Raw genomic sequence first — 20277 nt, forward strand, 5'->3', positions numbered from 1 at the left:
AAGTATGCCATGGGTTAAACTAGGCACCAGTGTTACTGTTACTAAAATCATTATCGTGCCACCTAGAAGTCAATGTATTGTGACACTCAAATAAGAAAATCCATAGTTACCGTAAAAATTATTACAGAGTGATATAGGAAGACATGGTAAGACCTTAATTCATGCTGTGTACAGTAGTATATGGGGGATATCAGAAGGGCTTCCTGTAGAAGGCAATTGAAATGGATATGTAACATGAAGGAAGGGTGAATTTTTGAGGAAAAGAGAAGATAAATTCATGTTTGCCAGAAAATGAATGGTTAAGCATCAGTCCAGAAAGGAGTTCCATTCATAATCAGTAAAAGAAATGTCACTGGGGCTTCCCTGGTGGCACAGTGGTTGAGAGTCTGCCTGCTGATGCTGGGGACACGGGTTCGTGCCCCGGTCCGGGAAGATCCCACATGCCGCGGAGCGGCTGGGCCCGTGAGCCATGGCCGCTGAGCCTGTGCGTCCGGAGCCTGTGCTCTGCAATGGGAGAGGCCACAACAGGGAGAGGCCCACGTACCGCAAAAAACAAAAAAAAAAAAAAAAGAAAGAAATGCTCACTGGAGTGTAAGAAAAGAAGACAATGGAGAGGGTGGTAGAAGCCAGACCATGAATGGTCCATGTATGTATACTAAGTGCTATGGTCTAGTCTTTGTGTTCCCCTCCAAATTTATACGTTGAAATCTTAATTTCCGGAGGTGATCGTAGTAGTAGGTGGGGCCTTTGGGAAATGATAAAGGTATTAGTGCTCTTATAAAAGAGACCCCACAGAGCTCCCTAAGCTCTTCTGCCATGTGAGGTTACAATGAGAAGTCTGTGACTCAGAAGAGGGCTCTCATCTGACCATACTGGCACCCTATTCTTGAACTTGCAGCCTCCAGAACTGTGAGAAAAAAAATCCTGTTGTTTATGAGCCACCCAACCTGCAGTATAATCTTACAGCAGCCCAAAAGGACAAAGAGAGTTGGGATGTGAGATTTTACTCCAAGAAAGATGGGAAGCCATTGAAGGATTTTAACTGGTAACTTAGAAGAGAGAAAAGTTTCATAACACAATCAGGTATTTTTATAAGAAAAATTTGTTTCATTTTCAGAAAGATCACTCTGGAAATACTGTGACTAGATTTCTGGAGAAGGGTGATGGCAGTCCCGGATATAGAAAGATGAGTTAGTAGTCCATTAATGTAAGTCAAACAAGAAAGTGGAGATAAAAAGTGTGAATTTGTGGCTGAGAGTTCTTTTCTTTTAGCACTTGAAAAATGTTACGTCAATGCTTCTGACTCCAGAGTTTTAGACAAGAAATATGCTGTCATTGGAATTGGTGTTTCTCAATAAGTAATGCATCATTTCTTCCTGTCCACTTTCGAGATTTTTTTTGTCTCTACTTTTCAGAAGTTTAGTTATGACACGTCTTGGCAAGGATATCTTTGCGTTTTTCCTCTTTGGGTTTGTTCAGATTCTTGAATTTGTGTTTATGTCTTCTAAAAAATTGGGAACTTTTTAGCCATGATTTCTTTGAATACTTTGTCAGTCCTACCTGCTCTCTTTTTTCATTCTGGAACTTTGATGACATGAATGTTAGTGCTTTTGTTACTGTTTACAGGTTCTTGAGATCCTGTTCTTTCTCCCATCTTTAACCCTCAGTCTATTTTTCTCTGTACATTTGGTACATTGTATTGATCTCTTCTAAGTTCATGATTCTATGCTTTGTAATCTCCACTCTATTCTTTTTTTTTTTTTTTTTTTTTTTTTGTGGTACGCAGGCCTCTCACTGTTGTGGCCTCTCCCGTTGCGGAGCACAGGCTCCGGACACGCAGGCTCAGCGGCCATGGCTCACAAGCCCAGCCGCTCCGCGGCATGTGGGATCCTCCCGGACCGGGGCACGAACCCGTGTCCCCTGCATCCGCAGGCAGACTCTCAACCACAGCGCCACCAGGGAAGCCCTCGACTCTATTCTTGAGCAATGTTTTTTGATTGTTGTATTTTTCAGTTCTACTGTTCTCATTTGTTTTTATTGTTATAGCTTCTAGTTCTTTGTTTACATTTTCTATTTTTCCCATTTCTGTCAAGGAACACATAATTGCTAACTGAAGCATTTATGTGACAGCTTATTTAAAATCCTTGTCTGATCATTTCAATAGATGTTTTATCTCAGTGTTGGTGTATGTTTATTGTCTTTTCTCATTTATTCTGTGATTTCCTGGTTCTTGGTGTCATGAGTATTTTGCCATTGTATTCTAAACATTGTGAGTTATTATATGACTCTGTAACCCATTTAATTTTATTATTACTTTTTAGAAGGAAGTCATCCTATTTGAGGCGTAGTATGAGGACTGGCGGGTTACGTACAGATTTCCATTGGGCCCTACTGACAATACCCCAGCAAAAGTGGGCACTTACATTGTCTCACTGAAGACAGATCAAGTAGAAGTTCAGCTATCCTATTGGCCCTTCTGACACCTTCCCCCCAAAAGTGGGAACATTAATATCATTGTGTTGCCTTTTAGTAGGAGTGGAAGTTCATCTCCCCAGTAGATTTCTTGACACAGGGGAGGGGAGAAGCGAAGTGTTTGCTCTCCTTCCTCCCACTCCATTCCTTCTTGTTGATGCCGGGTGTGGGTAGAGGGTCAGCTCCCTGCTGGCCCCACTGACGCCAGGGTGAGAGGAAGAGAACTGACGACTCGCCCTGCTCGTGCCGTCTCATTCTGTCTTGTTGCCTCAGGGTGGTTCTGGGGATTCAGCACCCCAGTGGGTCTCACTGACACCATGTGTCGGGGGTTAGTGGGGTGCCTACTCCCGCCAACCTGTAACATCCTATTCTTATTGATGTCCGGGAGAGATGGACGCTAAGTCCCACCATTGGACCCCACGACTGTGTGAGGGCAGCCCAGTGTTAACAAGCCTGTCAGGCACCACCTTTTTTTTTTTTTAATAAGTAAATTTATTTATTTATTTGGCTGTGTTGGGTCTTCCTTTCTGTGCAAGGGCTTTCTCTAGTTGCGGCGAGCGGGTGCCACTGTTCATCGTGGTGCGCGGGCCTCTCACTGTCGCGGCCTGTCTTGTTGCAGAGCACAGGCTCTGGACGCGCAGGCTCAGTAGCTGTGGCTCACGGGCCCAGCTGCTCCGCGGCATGTGGGATCTTCCCAGACCAGGGCTCGAACCTGTGTCCTCTGCATTGGCATGCAGATTCTCAACCACTGCGCCACCAGGGAAGCCCAGGCACCACCTTTTAAAGTCTGTTTGCTAATGGAAAGGGGTGGAGGCTCAGCTCACCACTGGACCACACTGAAACAACCCTGGTGGGGAATCAGAGCGCTGCCTCTTCTGGAGGGCAGGAGTGGGGTGGTGTGGAAGATCAAATCCTACCTTGGCCCAACTGAAACGACAGGACATAGGGGATGGGTGCAATATTCCGCTGGCACTTGGCTCGAGTAGTGTGTATATTCCACTGGCACTTGGCTCGAGTAGTGTGTATATTATTGCCCAAATGGTCTTCTGTCTTTAGCAACCCCTTTCCTCATACTTTGGCTAGGGGGAACAGGGTTTTGTGTTTTTTTCTGAAGCTTTTTTGTCTGTTGTTCTGTTGGTGGTTATTGATTGGGGGTGCCTGTAATACCCTCTCCAGGATGTATGGGAAGCAACAGGAAACACAGGGGACTCATCACCATGTTATTCCTCAAGTCCCAAAGTCCCTAGTTAAGTCTGCCTTCTCATTTCCACCTTTCAGCGTCTTCCTATGTTTGTTTGTTGTTATGTTCAGGGTTTTAGTTTTAAGTGGGAGAACCTGGGAGAAATGGGCTACTTCATCTTCTTGGAAGCAGAGGTCTGGAGGCCTTTTGATGTTAAAAAGTACTGCTGACTGTAAATTAAAATTTGATGATATACACCTTGCCCTTTAAGAATTATTCTACTAGATGATGTGGCTTCCCAAAGTTGCTACAATTTGATTTTCATACTTCTAAAAGCCAAGTGTTTTGCTGGAGTTGAAATTTAAAGATAAGCAAGAGATGAGGCTAAGGTGATCTATGTGGTAACAGATTAAAGTTGGAAACATCAATATACATTCATGTTTAGCTTAATATTGCTTCATATTACCTTAATACACATGGCTATGTAGAGAGATACTTATAGATATGTGCGTATACATGGGTAATGTGCACACATATTATCTCTTTGCTCTGTCAGCTGAGAAGATCTAGAAGCAATGACATCCGAGCAGCAATTAGCACACCCCACACCCAGATCCTGCTGTCTAATACCGTTCTCCACTAAAAAGACCTAGTTATCTTTGAAGAAATAGCTGATTCTAGGACTAGGGCAGTAAATATACAAGATTTATATACAAGACCATCTTATAGTGTCAGAAAGTAAGGAGGGCCTCCCTGGTGGCGCAGTGGTTGAGAGTCCGCCTGCCGATGCAGGGGATACGGGTTCGTGCCCCGGTCTGGGAGGATCCCATATGCCGCGGAGCAGCTGGGCCCGTGAGCCATGGCCGCTGGGCCTGCGCATCCGGAGCCTGTGCTCCGCAACGGGAGAGGCCACAACAGTGAGAGGCCCGCATACCGCAAAAAGAAAAAAAAAAAAAAAAAGAAAGTAAGGAAGTTCCAAAAAAAATACAGGATGGGGATACCTCAGAGTGGCACAAGAGCCAACTGAAAAGAGTTCACAAGGGTCAGGACTAGAGCAATTTGAGGAATAAAGTAACTAAAGTAGAATTAGATTATAACCCAAAGTATAAAATAAAAATCCATGAGTTCTTCTGATATAAATAAATAATTGGATACATAAATGCAGGAGAATAGATAAATCTCCAGTGCAAAGGAATTCCAAATAGTTTATGTAGTACTCCATCTTAAGCATAACTCCCTATTCCTTAGTTGTGGGCTGAGCATATTGACTTCCTTCCAAAAAAGTACAGTATGAAAAAGGGAAAACAGTCATCTTACGATGGAGAAACCTGAAAAACACTACCTCAGCCTGGTGATCCAAGTCGACCTCAGCATTCATAATGCATATTCATACTTTGTACACTTGATGTGATCTGACAAAATAACCCTTCTACTCTGTGGTCTTCCTCCCCAAAACACATAATCCCAATATTATCATGAAAAATGCATCAAACAAATTCTAGTAGTGGGCATCCTACAAAACCCTAACTACTCAAAATTGTCAAGGTCATCCAAGGAAAATCTGAGAAGCTATCAAACCCAAGAGGAGCCTAAGGAAACATGGCAACTAAATGTAATGTGATGTTTTGGATGAAATCCTGGAATAGAAAAAGGACATGAGGTAAAAACTAAGGAACTGGACTAATGTATGGACTATAGTAAATGATAATGTATCAATATTTGTTAACTGATTGTAACAACGTAACATACTAATGTAAGTGGATCATCATAGAGGGAAATGGGTCTAGTGTATATGGAAACACTTTAGACTATCTTCTCAAGTTTTCTGTGAAATTAAAACACTTCTAAAAAATAAAGTCTATAAAAACGCTGTGTTGTCTTGTTTTATGATTATGTGCCTGTATTTCCTAATGAATATGTAAATTTGCTTTACCTTCCTTGATACTGATATTACAGAAAATACTAAGTAACTCTGAAAGAATTTGTAACTCCAGTTCAACAAGCAATAATTCTTGTATTAACTTTTTGGAAGAACCCACTGAATAAATCAAAGCAAATTGTCCTTAAAGGCTGAATTTCTTTTCAGTGTTTAATCTTTTATATGATTAATGCATACCACAAGCAAGATTCTGTTTCAAAGGGCAGAAAACATTGATTGTAGGCGATGTCTAAAGTACAGTGAAATATTAATGCATGATGCTATAACAACTTTAATGTATTTTATGTTTTCAAAATGATGAATTGTTATTTCAGTCAATAAAGTATTCACTTTTATACATTTCCTACCCATCTTTTCCCAAGACACCCACAAGGAAATGATACTATCATCTGACATTAGGTTCATCAATTTAAATTGGAGTTTTTGGTAGCTGTGGTTGCCAATGGTACTGGAATGTGTGATACTTTTACAAATCCTCTCCATGGCAAAATCTGATCCTCACAAGGTAAATCACAGTAGGTGCCTAAAGCCAAATGACATATTGCTTTGTAGCTAGATTACCAAGCATTTTACTTAGAGGCACAATAGAATGTAGAAAAGGCCATTTCTCTTTCTGTCTTTTTCTGCTCAAAGGTCACTCACCATCTTACTTTTTATCAGCCATTTCAGAAGTTTTCCATAAATTTAGACTATATAATGTCACTTAATGTGAATGTAGCTCAACATTCTGTTTTAGTACAGCTAATCTCACATTATTTTAGTGGTGCTAAATATGTAAATCATCAGCAAATTTTTGTACTTAACTTTTTTTTTTTGGATGTGGACAACTTTTTAAAGTCTTTATTGAATTTGTTACAATACTGCTTCTGTTTTATGTTTTGGTTTCTTGGCTGTGAGGCATGTGGGACCATAGCTCCCCGACTAGGGATTGAACCCACACCCCCTGCATTGGAAGGTGAAGTCTTAACCACTGGACCGCCAGGGAAGTCCCCGTACTTAACTTTTAAAAATAATTAAAATAAGCTATTCAACACATTTTTCCTTAAAAAAAAAAAAAAAGCAATTCTCCTTAGGCTGGCCCTGGGCACATATGTGACTTTGCCATTTTTTCCATGGACTATTTTCTTATCTGTTCTACTGTGGCACATTTGTTCTACCTTCTCAAAAAGAAGCATTTAAAAATTCATCTACGTGTTCATGCATTCATACATTTATTAAATAAATCTATTGAACACCTACAGACGGCACAGAAAAAAAGGCAGAAAACTAATCTGGGTTGCACAGAAAGTAATGAACTCAGTTAAAATTTTTGGTGAAAATAGGTATTACTCAATCTACTGGAAATTACATTTCATTATGGGGGCTCACAGACTCAAGGAAAACCAAGACCTAAATAATAATAAAGTAATAAAAGCACTAGCCATTTACTGAGTGCCTGCTTGTACCTGACTCTGAAACTCTAAAATCATTACGGATGTTCTGATGATATAATTGTAATCTCCATTTTACAGATGAAAATAACAAGGTTCAGAGACATTAGGTTACTTGCCTAAAGTGAAGTGGCCCAGAAACTACAGAACTGGAAATTGAACCTTAGACTTCATAATGCCAAAGTCTGTGCTTTTAATCACAATGTGTGTGTGAGAGAGAGAGATAGAGATAGAGAGAGAGAGAGAGAAAGAGAGAGAATGTGTTTAATAGAGAACCTCTGAGAAATGGCAAGAAAACTGCCAGGTATCCATAAAACAATAATTTAGGAGCTTCTTACTATACAAGTAATTGTTAATCATATGGCTGAACTAAGGATCTCTCACTTTTGAACTAAGAAATCAAAAGCTTCCAGAAGTTGAGTCTAAATTTTACACTTACATAAGATACTTCATACAGAATGCTCAAGTATAATAACTAAAGAGCTCTGAAAATACTGGAAGCATTCATATAAGTATGATTTCATAATGTGGATAATAGAGGATTTAAGAAATTGGCAGATGCAACTGCAGACTCATTTGTTATCATTTCTGTGAAGGGCAAGATAAATGAATAAAATGAGAAAAATGAAAAAAGAATGGCTAGCAATTTTAGGTAGTTTGCTGAATCTCCATACTAGGAAAGACTAAGCAAAAAAAAAAAATTCTCGAAATATTATTTTGAAAGCACCTACAAGTGTATATGGTCTTTTTATACCAAATAACTTGGAATTCTGAAGTGTCAAATAAGTCTAATCTTCTCTGATGATAAAATTGCTGACTTTATTTGAAACTATGGAATGAAAAATGAGGTAATAATCAGAAATTCTTAAGAAAAGGAGTAGAAAAAACAAAATTATAAGAGTTATGTTAAAAAATATTTTGAAACAAACATGAAATCCCCATTACTGGTACAGAGCTTTTAAAACTTTATTTTGGTTTTAAGTTTTAATAAATATTTATATGTTTACATAATTACTGACATAAGGAAGACACAATTGTAGGTCAACTTTCTTCATTCTTTCTTTATTAAGCATTATTCTATTTTGCTCCATCATCTTGTAATTATAATAGAGTAACTGTGTAACTTTCTACTAAGTGGATATTTCCTAAACTGTTTTCCTATTGTTAACAATTAAAGGTGTTTCCAATTTTTTGTTATTACAAATGACATGACAATGAGCATCTTTATATAATAATTTTCTGGATTATAAATTATTTATTGGCATAAGCTTCCAGAATTAGAATTAATGTGTAAAAGCTATTAACATTTTTATCTTGCTAGACATTGCCAAATTACTTGTCAAAAGATGGAACCAAATTATACTGCAAAAATCTTTGCCAACGGAAGACATTATATATAATTTTTGATTTTGCTAAATTAATAAGTTGGAAACCTATGTTCCATTTCTTTGAATTCTTTGATAACAGAGTGCTGCTGGAGACTGGGAGGGCAGCCATGTCCGTGAAGGCTCCCCAGAGTTGGAGCGGGGAAGTGGAAAAAGGTCAAAAAAAAATACGAATTGTATTTTCCCTCCATTGTTATCTCTCACTCTCTTCTGCCTCTGTGTAACTTACATCCAGGTAGCTGGAGAAAAATCATGTGGCAGGGCAAATTGGTATTCCAATAAATTAATAATCACCAGCTTCAAATGGATTTTCAAGACTGGAAATATTGCTCTGACTTACAGTAAGCTCTTTCTAATTCTCCTTAAGGACTATTTTCTTAGAAGCTTTACTTAACCTCCATCCTCTCTACTTCCTTCACTCTGAGCCGGTGAGGTGCTTCATAGCTCATTAAGAACACAGAGGTCAGTAAATAGTCCACTGCCAAATCCATTAATTCATTAGCATCTGCGTTGACCTTTGTATTCCCTTTTACTACAGGAGTTAAAGTTACAAGGCCGTGTGCGCTACAGAGAGCATTTCATTCTCCCTCATCTTCTCAAGTACTTCACAGCCCTGCATCTTCTACAGCCCATCTACTCCTTAGGAAGGATTCTTGCCAAAGTTCAACCTCATTCTAGACTAGTAACTCCACCTTAAAATGTTAAAAACTATACGTGTAACATGAAAGCCTCCCTCCTCCCCTAATCCCTGCATATCTTCTTTAGCCAATTCATGTCTGAACTTTTCAAAATTGTTATCTTCATATATTGTTTCCATTTCCTCACGTCCCATTTACTCTATAATTTACATCCGTCTGACTTCTCTCACCGTAACCTCACTGCCCACTGTCCTGAAATTTTACTTATGAAGGTCACCAGCGATCCCCATGTCAGTAGAGCCAATGAATAGTTTTTGTCCTATTTCTAGGCTCTTTCCTTCTTTAAAAAAGAAAAAGAATAAGAAACACAAAAACCATTTTTTTCTTCTATGCTTTTACACTCTCATCATCTTCTGTCTTGGTATATTTTATTGGCTTTCTGTGTTTAATCTGCTTTCTAACATTCTATTAGTTTCCTTTATCTCCAGTGGAATAAACCAGTATATGAAGGATTATTCTCAACAGGTAGTTCTCATAATAACGGTTCTAGTAGCAGCAGTCAACACTCTGTGATGCTTCTCACGTGCCAGACACTATCCTAAGACACCGTTTAAATCCATATATATAGACACACACACACACACATATATATGAGGGTTTCCTCACAGGCCTATGAAATAAGCCTATTATTATACCCGTGTTACAAATGAGAAAACTGAGGCAATGAGAGGCCAAGGTCACAGGATCAGTACTTGGTGAAGCCCCGCCTGAGTTAATGCTGGAACTTTAGAGTTGACAAGTTCATAATGTCTCACAGATTGGCCTTAAATGTGAGCAACATTTAATTAATGACTTGTGAAGTATCAGAAAATAATGGAACATTTTAAATTGATTGGGAACTACTAAGTCATGTATCAGTAACTAAGAAGGACTCTTATTGAATGAAATTATTTTTCATTATTCTTTTGAAAGGAGAATATTCTTGTGTTAGTGTTTCAGTTTTTTTTCATTCACATATTTATTCATTTATTAGACACACATTTCCTACACACCTTCTATGTGCCAGTGTCTGCTGCAAGCCTTGGAAGATTCAGTGGTGAGCAAAAAATTACAGTCCTTGCTCTTAAGCAAATATCCAGTGGTGGAGGAAGACGGAGTAAACATGTAAATAAATTTTGTACAGCGACAGAAATACGACTGGACAATGGGACGGAGAGGCAGTGAGGAGGCAGGTCTCTTTGGTCAAGATAGTAGTGGTGGCGTTTGAACCGAGACCTTAATGATCAGAGGGAAATTGGTCTGGGTAGAAGGATTAGCCAATCTAAAGCTGGGAGAGCAAGAAGTAGAGCTTGTTGCATCTGAGGGACTGAAAAAGACAACTGTGCCTCGAACCCCATGAAGGTCAGGGAAAGATGTAGTAAGTGACCAGAGCCCATGGTCCCTGTGAGCCTGGCTAAGTAGCTGAAAATTTAATCTCTTTACAATAGACAGCCTTTAGAGGTCAGAAGCAGTGCGATAATAGCATCTGATTTGTGCTTTTTAAAAGACTACTTTGACTGCTGAGTGTCCTACAAAAGCAAAATACTTGAGTCTCTATGAAGTGCAGATAGTAAATTTTAAAAAGCCCAATGAGCTCATAAGCAGTTGGTTTACTAAGTGTAATCATTTATCTTAACTAGACTTCATTAATATAAGCTTGGTGACCTTGGGGCCCTGGGACATATTAGATTAGGGAAACCCAACTATTTTCAAATAGTGTGATTTGAAAAAGTCTCGCAATTGTTGGGGTTCAGGAAGATTATTTTATTGCTGGGCCTGGATGGGAAGTTTAGAATAAGAAAAGAAAGTATGATGGCTGGCTTCCATCTATTCTCCCTTTCTGTGGGAGAAATATTGATGGGGTGACTACTTTGCTGTTGACCCAATGCTTAAATTTCAGAGCTAGTTCAATCCAGTAAATATTTGCTGAACAACTATTATATGTTAGGCATATAGCTGAAACTGAGAATATAAAGAGAATAATTAATAATAAAAGCAGGTATTACTAACAAGAGACAGGCACTGTGCTAATGCTTAACATGCACCATCTCAAGTTACATTAATTTACACACTAACCATATGGGGTAGATGCATTTATTATACCATTTTCCGGGTGAGAAATCTAATCCCTTTAAGGATTAAGTTACTTCTCCAAGGTTACACAGCTAGTTAGCGGCATAGGCAGGATTTGAACTCAGGTCTGGTATCAGCACCAATTCTCTTAGCCATTATGCTCTATAAGGACCTTACTTGAGAAGTTCAGGATTATACATATATGGGTACAACCAACCCTAAGACCATCTGGCAAAACTGGCTGCTTGAGAAGTCCTGGATTTATGTAAGATGCTCTTGGAATGGAGAAGATCGTGAAGGAGGGTCCCCAAAACACACTCTCTATACTAAGGGGCAACAGAAGAGAAAAAGAATTAGCCTACAGCAGTATGATATTGAGGACGAAGAAACAGTGTTTCTCTCTTTTGTGAATAGTTATTAAATTATTTCTACTTCAAAATATCAGAAAGAAATCACAGTACTATGGACAGTTTGTGGAGCCACCCTATCTTAGCGTGAATCCTGGCAGGTGTAGAGTTCGTAGTATGACTCTGGCACCTAAGTGTAGTTAAGTAAGCTTTCATTTTTCTTTAGCCTTAAAGCAAAGTAGCTTTCTGATAGGTATAATTTAGGAAAGTCTTCAAAGAAAGTATTTAAAGTCCACTATCTCAGAGAAAAGCAATTTTGCAAAAGATCTATCGGCAAAAGCAAGGCCAAACACACCAATTATTTAGTGAGACTTGTATTATTATATCATTGCTCATGTTGTTTCTTTATGCATTTACCTGGAAGAAGGCTTTTAATGTTCAACAATTCTCAAAGAGATAAAGACCCACACTGATGTGTCAGAAAGAGCTTTGCCCTGGAATTAGATCAGTTTAGGTTTGGCTACTTACTAGAATTAGGTAACATTCTTAATCTTTCTGAACCTGTTTCCTATCTGCAAATAGGGATAACACTATCTATTACAGAGGGATGTGGTTAAATTAAATGACACATGTAAGTGAAATATATCCTTCCAGACTGAGAACATACCTAGTAAATGTTAAGTGATCTGCAAATATTCTGCTTTCTTGAAATGGATGAAACCTGTTATCATGTTCTTAACCAATGGTCTAAATATCAAGACAATATTTAGTTAAAAGTTATATTTGTTCTTTCACTGTCCATCTGCATTTTAACATATTCTAACATATTCTCCTTGATCAATTGTGTCAATATTAGTAACATTTGTCATTTAAGCTATTACTGTTCATATGTTTAAAATATTTCAATGCGATATAAGTCATTACTCAAAGGGATGCCTAGCTGGCTTTGTCAAAGATTTATTTTAAGTAAAAATGAAAGACACATTTTTCATTTTCACCAAGTTTTATTGAACAGTGTATTCATTAACTGTATGAACTTTGTGGCCAACCCAATACAGTAGCCAAGACATGGAAGCAACCTCAGTGATTTTTGTGGATGAATGGATGAAGAAAATGGGGTGCATACAACCTACTATTATTCAGCCGTGATAAAGAAGGAAATCTGGCTATTTGTGACCACATGGGTGGATTTGGGGGGCATTATGCTAAATGAAATGTCAGACAGAGAAAGAGAAATACTTTAGGATCTCATATGTGAAATCTAAAATACTGAACTCACGATAGAAAGAATGGAATGATGGTTGCCAGAGCTGGGGGCTGGAGGTGAGGAAAATGAGTGAAGATGATCAAAAGATAAAAACTTCTAGTTATAAGATAAGTGAGTAATCGTGATGTCATGTACAGCTTGGTCGCTACAGTTAACAATACCGTATTTTATGTTTGAAAGTTGCTAAGAGAGTAGATCTTGAAAGTTCTCGTCACAAAAATAAAATTTGTAATTATGTGAATTAAGGTTAACTAAACTTATTGTGGTAGTCATTTCACACTATATATATATATATCAATCATCACATTGTACACCTTGGACAGATACAATATTATATATCAATTCAATCTCAATAAAACTGGAAAAATCTCATTTATAGTTTAGCATAAATATATCAAATGGGTTTCTTGACAAGATTAATAATAACTATAGATAAAAGGAAATAAGATATTGTTGTTGCTGTTGTTTGCTTTTCCAGAGTGCAAAACACTAAAAAGGGGGGAGGTGAGTATGGGCTTGCAAATGCTGCTTCATGGGCCCTAATGCTATGATACAGACATTTAGTCCAGATCTGAAAGAGAACTTGAGTCATTTCAACAAATCTGCAAAACAGTCATGTTCAAACATGAAGAGATATCAGTAAGTTCTTTTTCACACTGCAAGAAATCTGCCTTCAGCTTTCAGCAAAACCTCAGTTTTTGGGTTATGAGGGTAACAGTTCTTAAGCAAGCAGCACAATGCTTCCACCAGTGCTTTCTCCCTATGATGAATAAGTTTTCAGTCTCCCCACCAGTGCTCATCCCTTCTCCCCTTAATGTCTTGGCCAAAATTCAACCATCAGCCCAGAAAACTCCTTCCCAGTTTCACTGCCTGTACGTGACCACGTTATTTCAATCACCTTGGCACGTTTATATTACCTACTTCCTAAGGTAGGTATTATATACATGAGATTTTAAATAAAAGAATGCCTGTAAAGTACCTAATGCTGAACTCCTAGCACAATATGAATATTCCGTAACTGCTGACCAGCATTATTATTATATCATTTACATTAAAACTAACCTGTACTTTCTTTCACACACCCATGTTCTTTGTCCCCAACTGGGGTAAAGGAAATAAATGAACATTTATTGATTATCTACAGTGAGAGTATAGAATGCAGTGTAGGCTATAGAATTAGTGGTGTTCAAGACTGAAACTGACCTGGATTTGAATTCCAGACCTCTCACTTACTTAGACTTTACCACGCCTCAGTTCCCTTACTGATAATTAGAGATAATAGACATTTTCAGGGACCACGGTAAGGATTAAAAATATTATAATGTTTGGATCCAGAAAGGGCACTCATTACCTCATTTAATGTAAACTCTTAGATAATCTGATTGAGTTTTGAGAATCTGATAACGGCTCTGCATCCTTTTGCTATTTGCTAACTATTCATAGCATTTTGCATATAATTCCAGGGCTTTGCTAATATGAAAATCAATCAAAGGCTTTAGTTGGCACAAAGAACTCAGAGAAATTGTTATGGGGCAAGAATTAGAATTCTTCTTGAAATACAGACTATCATCCTGGAGAAGAAAGAACAACATTTTAATGTGGTCAAATTTGGGTCAAAACTATGCACTTCCATGGTGTTTCTACCAGGTCTTGATTTGACTGGGATTGAAATTTCTGACATTACTGTCCCCATCACAGACTTGAAAACCTGGCAGACAATCAAGTGCAACCTATAGTTAAAGGTCGCTCATCTAAAAAAAAAAATGGGTATGTTACTACCATTCTGACAAGAGCGTTATGAAGATTAAGAAAAAGCACAAATAAACTCTCCTAACACCTGACAGCCAAGTAATACATCTTTCAGCTCTTTCAATTCTTTTTCCTTCTTACCTGCCTTATTTCCTTCCTTGCTCTGAGTTCTCACTGTGTTTCATGTCCCACAATGCTGAAGTCATTGTAATGCTTTTACTCAGAAACCTCACTTAACATTTAGCATAGTAAATAAGAAAGCCTAAGAAGTGATTGAGGTAAACTGCCATTATTACATCATTCTGATAACCTGATTTGTCCAGAAATGTAACTATGTGATTCTCCTTTACTTCTAGTTGCTCACCATTCATGGGCACAAATTGAGTGTATATCAGATATATTAAATTCCTGCAAAATTCTCTGTGGTGTGGTTTGGGGTTCTATTTGTGTACCACAGCTTTCCTAAAACTAAACTATTATCATTTCTACTCCTCTTCTGTCTGAAAATCCTCAAAACATAATTTCTAATTAATAGTTATACTAATTGGCATTATAGTCATTCTTTTTTGCTTTTTCTCTGATTATAAGTATCTTCTGATGCTTAAGTCAATCAAATGGGTTCTCTACATGTGAGGAAGTTCAAAGAGGAAAGTAGGAGGAGTAGGGTAAGAAGACATTCACACATAGAATTAGTGGAAGCCTTAGCAGTAACAAAGCTCGTGAAATTAGAGCTAATTAATTAGCAGTCAGGAAAATTTCATCATGTGTTGTCATTAACTGGTCAACTAGGGTAACTAGGCTTACAAACAATAGAAAGCAAAGAATGGAAAATCTATTGTTTCTGCCAGCTTCTCCTGCTTGTTATAAGCGTAATTTTCTCCTAGTTTATGAAACAATAACAGTTTGGTATTAGAATTTAAATGCCATCAATATAAGATATGGAGATATGTGAAGCCTACTACACTTGCTTCGTAAACTAGTAGTATAGCATCATAAATTCCACAGTAGAATGATTTAGTTGAAAGATAAAATTCATGCGGAGTACACTATTTGTTTAAACTTCAAAAGAATCAAAAAGGATTGCTATATCTTGGCACACTCTTCTTTGTAGAATATGTTAGAGCCGGCCTTTTCTTGATTAAGAGCTACTGTTCTGTAGAGAACACTTTTTTCATATTCATAATCATCAGGCAAATCAAGGATCTGACTTCCTTAGAATCAGTAAGTGTTTTTTCCCTCACTTCTTAACAAAGAACAGAACAGCTGATAAGAAAACTAAAATACCTCTTTTTATTGATGTATAGATGATTTACGATATTATATTAGTTTCAGGTGTACAACATAGTGATTCAATATTTTTATAGATTATACTACATTTAATTATTATAAAATGATGGCTATATTTCCCTGTGCTGAACAATAAAATCCCTCTTTTGTTAAAAAAAATAGCAAATGATGGAATGTTAGAAAATTAATTTATTTCCCATGAATAATGATCAATAACTATGGGACACTGGCCCATGTAAATTAAGAGGCTTCTTTTTCCATGTGATTCTGAATACAAAATGTATCCATATTCAGGAATCGTTTTCAAAGTGAATTTTTTTTGGTACCTTAATCATAATGGGTAGTAACATCAATTTGTTTTAACGCTTATGTAGATAAGTGTTGAATATAAAATGATAAAACGTAGGGTCTTTTCACTTTTTAATTTTAACTCTGTATATGAGACAAAGAAAACGAACTGCTTTCTATCATACTGTAGTTTTTGCTCAACTACTACGACCAAAATCCTTGAAAGAGAGAATTACCTGTTTGTGTCCTTTCAGAACAACCCCCTTGCATACCAGGGCCATAAAAAAACAATAGTCTTGGGCTTCCCTGGTGGCACAGTGGTTGACAGTCCGCCTGCCGATGCAGGGGATGCGGGTTCGTGCCCCGGTCCGGGAAGATCCCACATACCGCGGAGCGGCTGGGCCCGTGAGCCATGGCCGCTGAGCCTGTGCGTCCGGAGCCTGTGCTCCGCAACGGGAGAGGCCACAACAGGGAGAGGCCCGCATACCCCAAAACAAAACAAAAAAACAAAAACAAAAAACCTAAGAAGGTTAGCTATAAACCCTGGCCCTCTTTTTTATTGATCTCCTATTTTAATTTGTTAAAATAAAATCCATGGCCTTTTGAGTCAAACTGTCTCTTTAATTTCAGATTTAAAGATAACAAGCCTCTTTTTAAATGGAATATTGGCACACAGACACCACACAGTCTGGCTTATTACAACTGTTCTCTGTTGGTGAAGTGGCACATTTGCAATCCCCACCATAGCAATCTTCACCATTTCACAGAATATCATTCAATTGTACATCCCTAGGTGAGCAACAAGAATGGGCACTTGAGCTCAGGAGCAAAGCGTTTGTGGGGAAATCCTAGGTCAGAACCCCTAAAAGGGGAGACTAACTTGAGGATGCCCAAATAACCTGAGGTTTACCTTGGCCACCTCCCCTGGCTTTCTGACTGCCTGGGGGAAAAGTCTCTCTGGAAACTCTTTTGAGGTTATTGGGGGAATCCTAGGACAAACACACTGCTTGCTTTTGCAGGAGGACTTGCCCCATACCCTACCCAGCTAGGTGTCTCACAACCTAGCTGGACTAAAAAACCTTCAAGAAAAACGGGATAGACTGACATTTGCATTTCTACTTCCACCTATTCTTATGCACAAAATATGTAGGTAGAGCCCTCTTTCTCACACCCCAATAGATTCTGCTGTCCTTGAAACCCATCTGGTAGCTGCAGTGACTACAATGAAGGGGGTTATCGGAAACCATATTGGTACTGGGCTTAAAGGATTTTTCATGCCATGCATTTTGGGGAAGGACACAGATAACAGTCCAAACGTGGTATAAGGCAATGCCCTTTCTGGGTCCTTGAAAAATCAGTCACGGAACACAGGTGGTGGACAGGAGCTGACAAGAGCTGGTTTGTTAATGAGCACAGCATCCCCGGCGGGGGGGGGGGGAAATCAATGAAATGACTGACAAGAGAAGATGGTAAATGAAGGGAGAAGTGGGGACAAGTGCTGCTCAACCCAAGCTGAACTCCAGGAGGTAAATTTCTCCTCTAATTTGAGATTCTTTCTAAAGGTTCAGTATTGAAGTGGATGTTTGACGTTGAAATGTGCAGACCCATTCTGATAACTGGAAAGGGAGGAGGCTGAGGAACGCAAAAGGAGAAGGAAGATTTCCGATTACTTCTCCAGGCTGCTGACAAGAACCTGCTGCTCGCAAACCACAAATTAACCAAGCGAAGGTTGAAGGTAGCAACGTAAAAGTGCAACTCAAATTATTTTACATTCGGAATCCTCTTCAATATCTAAGCGAGTGTAGCACAGCAATGGTTGATTATCTTAAGATTACAGAGGCTGACCGCCTTCTTTGTTTGCCCAGTAACACCGCTCCTCCAATAATCTCAAGCACTTGGCTGATTAACATTTCAATTTCAGTTGTTGCTCCTTTTCCCATTGCAGAAGGCGGCAGGGATATTCCCCTTCTTCCCTCTGTATTACAAACCCCATTACTAACCAAGCAGAAAGCACCGCGCAGTGTGGCCGAGGCTAATAATAGCCGGGCTGCTTACCTTCTCCGGAGGGATCGAATCAGCGCATGTCCCCGGCGCCGGCTGCCCCGGGGCCGCAGTGCCGCCGCGCCGGGTCTGTGTGTGGTCACCTCGGCCGGCCCCCACCCCACCTGCCAGCTGCAGCAGCTGCTCCCGGCGCTGAGCTCCGGCCGCCGGAAGTCATCCCCCGCCCCTGGCCGGATCGCCACATTCCGCGCCAGCCGCGCGGGGAGAGGGGCCTCTCCCGGCTGCGGGCACCGGCTCCTGGAAACTGCGCTCAAAGATCGCTACCCTTCCCGGTTGTAGGGTTATTTTCTAGGAATGCTTTTACAGAAGAAGCGTCGCCGGCTGGTGGACCGAGAGAGAAGAGCCAGAGTGACTTTCCCTGCAGAGCGCCTTTCCTCTGAGCGCTCCCCTGTCACTCCCGCGGCATGGACGGCTCCATTCCGCTGTGTGGGTTTTCCACCCTCTTCATCTTCCTTATCTGTATTGTTCATTTCGCTGAATTTGAGAGTGGGATTAGCTCTTAAGATATCATTCAAACACTCCGAAAATATTTTAAATTGGCGACTAGTTTTTCTAAGCCCCTTGTAGCGAGCTCCACTTCTCCCCCCCCCACACACACACAGTTACTGGCACGTACACACCCAGCCAAACCACTCACAATTAGGAAAGCTGGGACCTCTCGCCCTCTTGCCTACGTAATGGAACAGGAAACTCCCAAAGGAGTGGGGAAGTAGGACCGGCTAGCGAAAGCACTCGAGGAAAGAGAGAGGGGTCGCCCCAAGATTTTGTTGCTGTTTAGTGGTGTCCTTAGTGGACAGATGTTCCCCCTCTAACCCCCTGGCCTCGCCCCAAGTGGAATGGCTGGTCTGGTGACAGCTGTAACATTTGAAAACAAAGAAGCTGAGCCACATTAACAGATGGCTGCATCTCTTTCTTTCCCGAAGGATTGATCAGAATTGGCTTTAAGAATCATATTAGCATATACGTATATAATAAGCCCTTTCCTTCTCTCTTTAAATTGGCACTAGCTATTAACATGTTTCTCTCTCTCTCTCATCTTCCTCCCTCCCTCCTTCCCTTCCTCCCTCTCCTAAGCTGACCAGATCATCAGTTTCCGGATTTAAGGGGGAAAAAAGGCCAAGGATGTGCTCTCTTTACAGCTGAACCAGGGTTTATTTTCCCAGTGTTGAGCCATTCCCAAGTAGAGAGGCTCTTTGACACTAGGGTTCTCTGTGAGTGAACTTCTCACATTCAGCTTGCTTTTGGAATTGCCCATCACTAGGTCCAGGCCAGTTTTATCCTTGGATTTGTCCAGCAACCTAAACAGTATAATTGCACAAGGCCAAGGCAGTACTTTTACTCTAGGAAGCCTTCCCAACTCTCTGTTTAGCAGTTCCAAAATTAGGAGGTAGTGTAGCAAACAGTTTCAATAAGGCTCAGTAAGAATTCTTGACCCTAGAATGGGGGCTTTTTAAAAACTGGAACAACCTAATTCATCTCTCTGTGTTTCACTTTCATAAAATTAGACCTCACCAAAGAGCAGGGGATTCTTAATATGTATCAAAGTGTATGTGGAATCTGGATGGGAATATTACATCTTTAATTTCACTAACCTCTAACTGCAATTTAGTATTTAGCATGTCCTTTAAATCTAAATGCAGACAACAAACCACAATAATATTAGGAGTACCTGTGCCTATATCCCCAGCAGATATCACAGACAATTTCCTAAGGCAGTTTTATAGATATCTCAAAGTATCACTACTCTGATGTCACAATCAAATCATCATTACCTTTTTTGTTTTATCTAATAGACTATATCTATTTTAGAATGGTTTTAGATATACAGAAAAATTAAGGGGATAATACAGAGTTCTTATATATCTCATTCCCAATTTCCTCTATTATTGACACCGTACACTAGTGTGGTACCTTTTTTACAATTAATGAGCCAATATTAATAAAATAATATTAACCAGAGTCTGTACTTTATTCAGATTTCCTTGGCTTTTGCCTAGTGTCCTTAATTCCATTTCAGGCTTCCATCCAGGACACCACATTACATTTAGTTATCAAGCCCTCTTAGGCTCCTCTGGGCTGTGGTAGTTTCTCAGGCTTTTCTTGTTTTTGATAACCTTGACAG

General features: G+C 39.4%; 1 pseudogene across 1 annotated transcript in view; it reads right to left on the minus strand.

The window, feature by feature from the left end:
• The window catches only part of LOC309808894 (centrosomal protein of 78 kDa-like), a 981446-nt pseudogene that overhangs the window by 94163 nt on the left and 867006 nt on the right, over positions 1 to 20277 (minus strand). The gene's annotated exons all lie outside the window — the stretch shown is intronic.

Source organism: Mesoplodon mirus, assembly GCF_964341445.2.
Source record: "Mesoplodon mirus genome assembly, chromosome: 7".
Taxonomy (NCBI): domain Eukaryota; kingdom Metazoa; phylum Chordata; class Mammalia; order Artiodactyla; family Ziphiidae; genus Mesoplodon; species Mesoplodon mirus.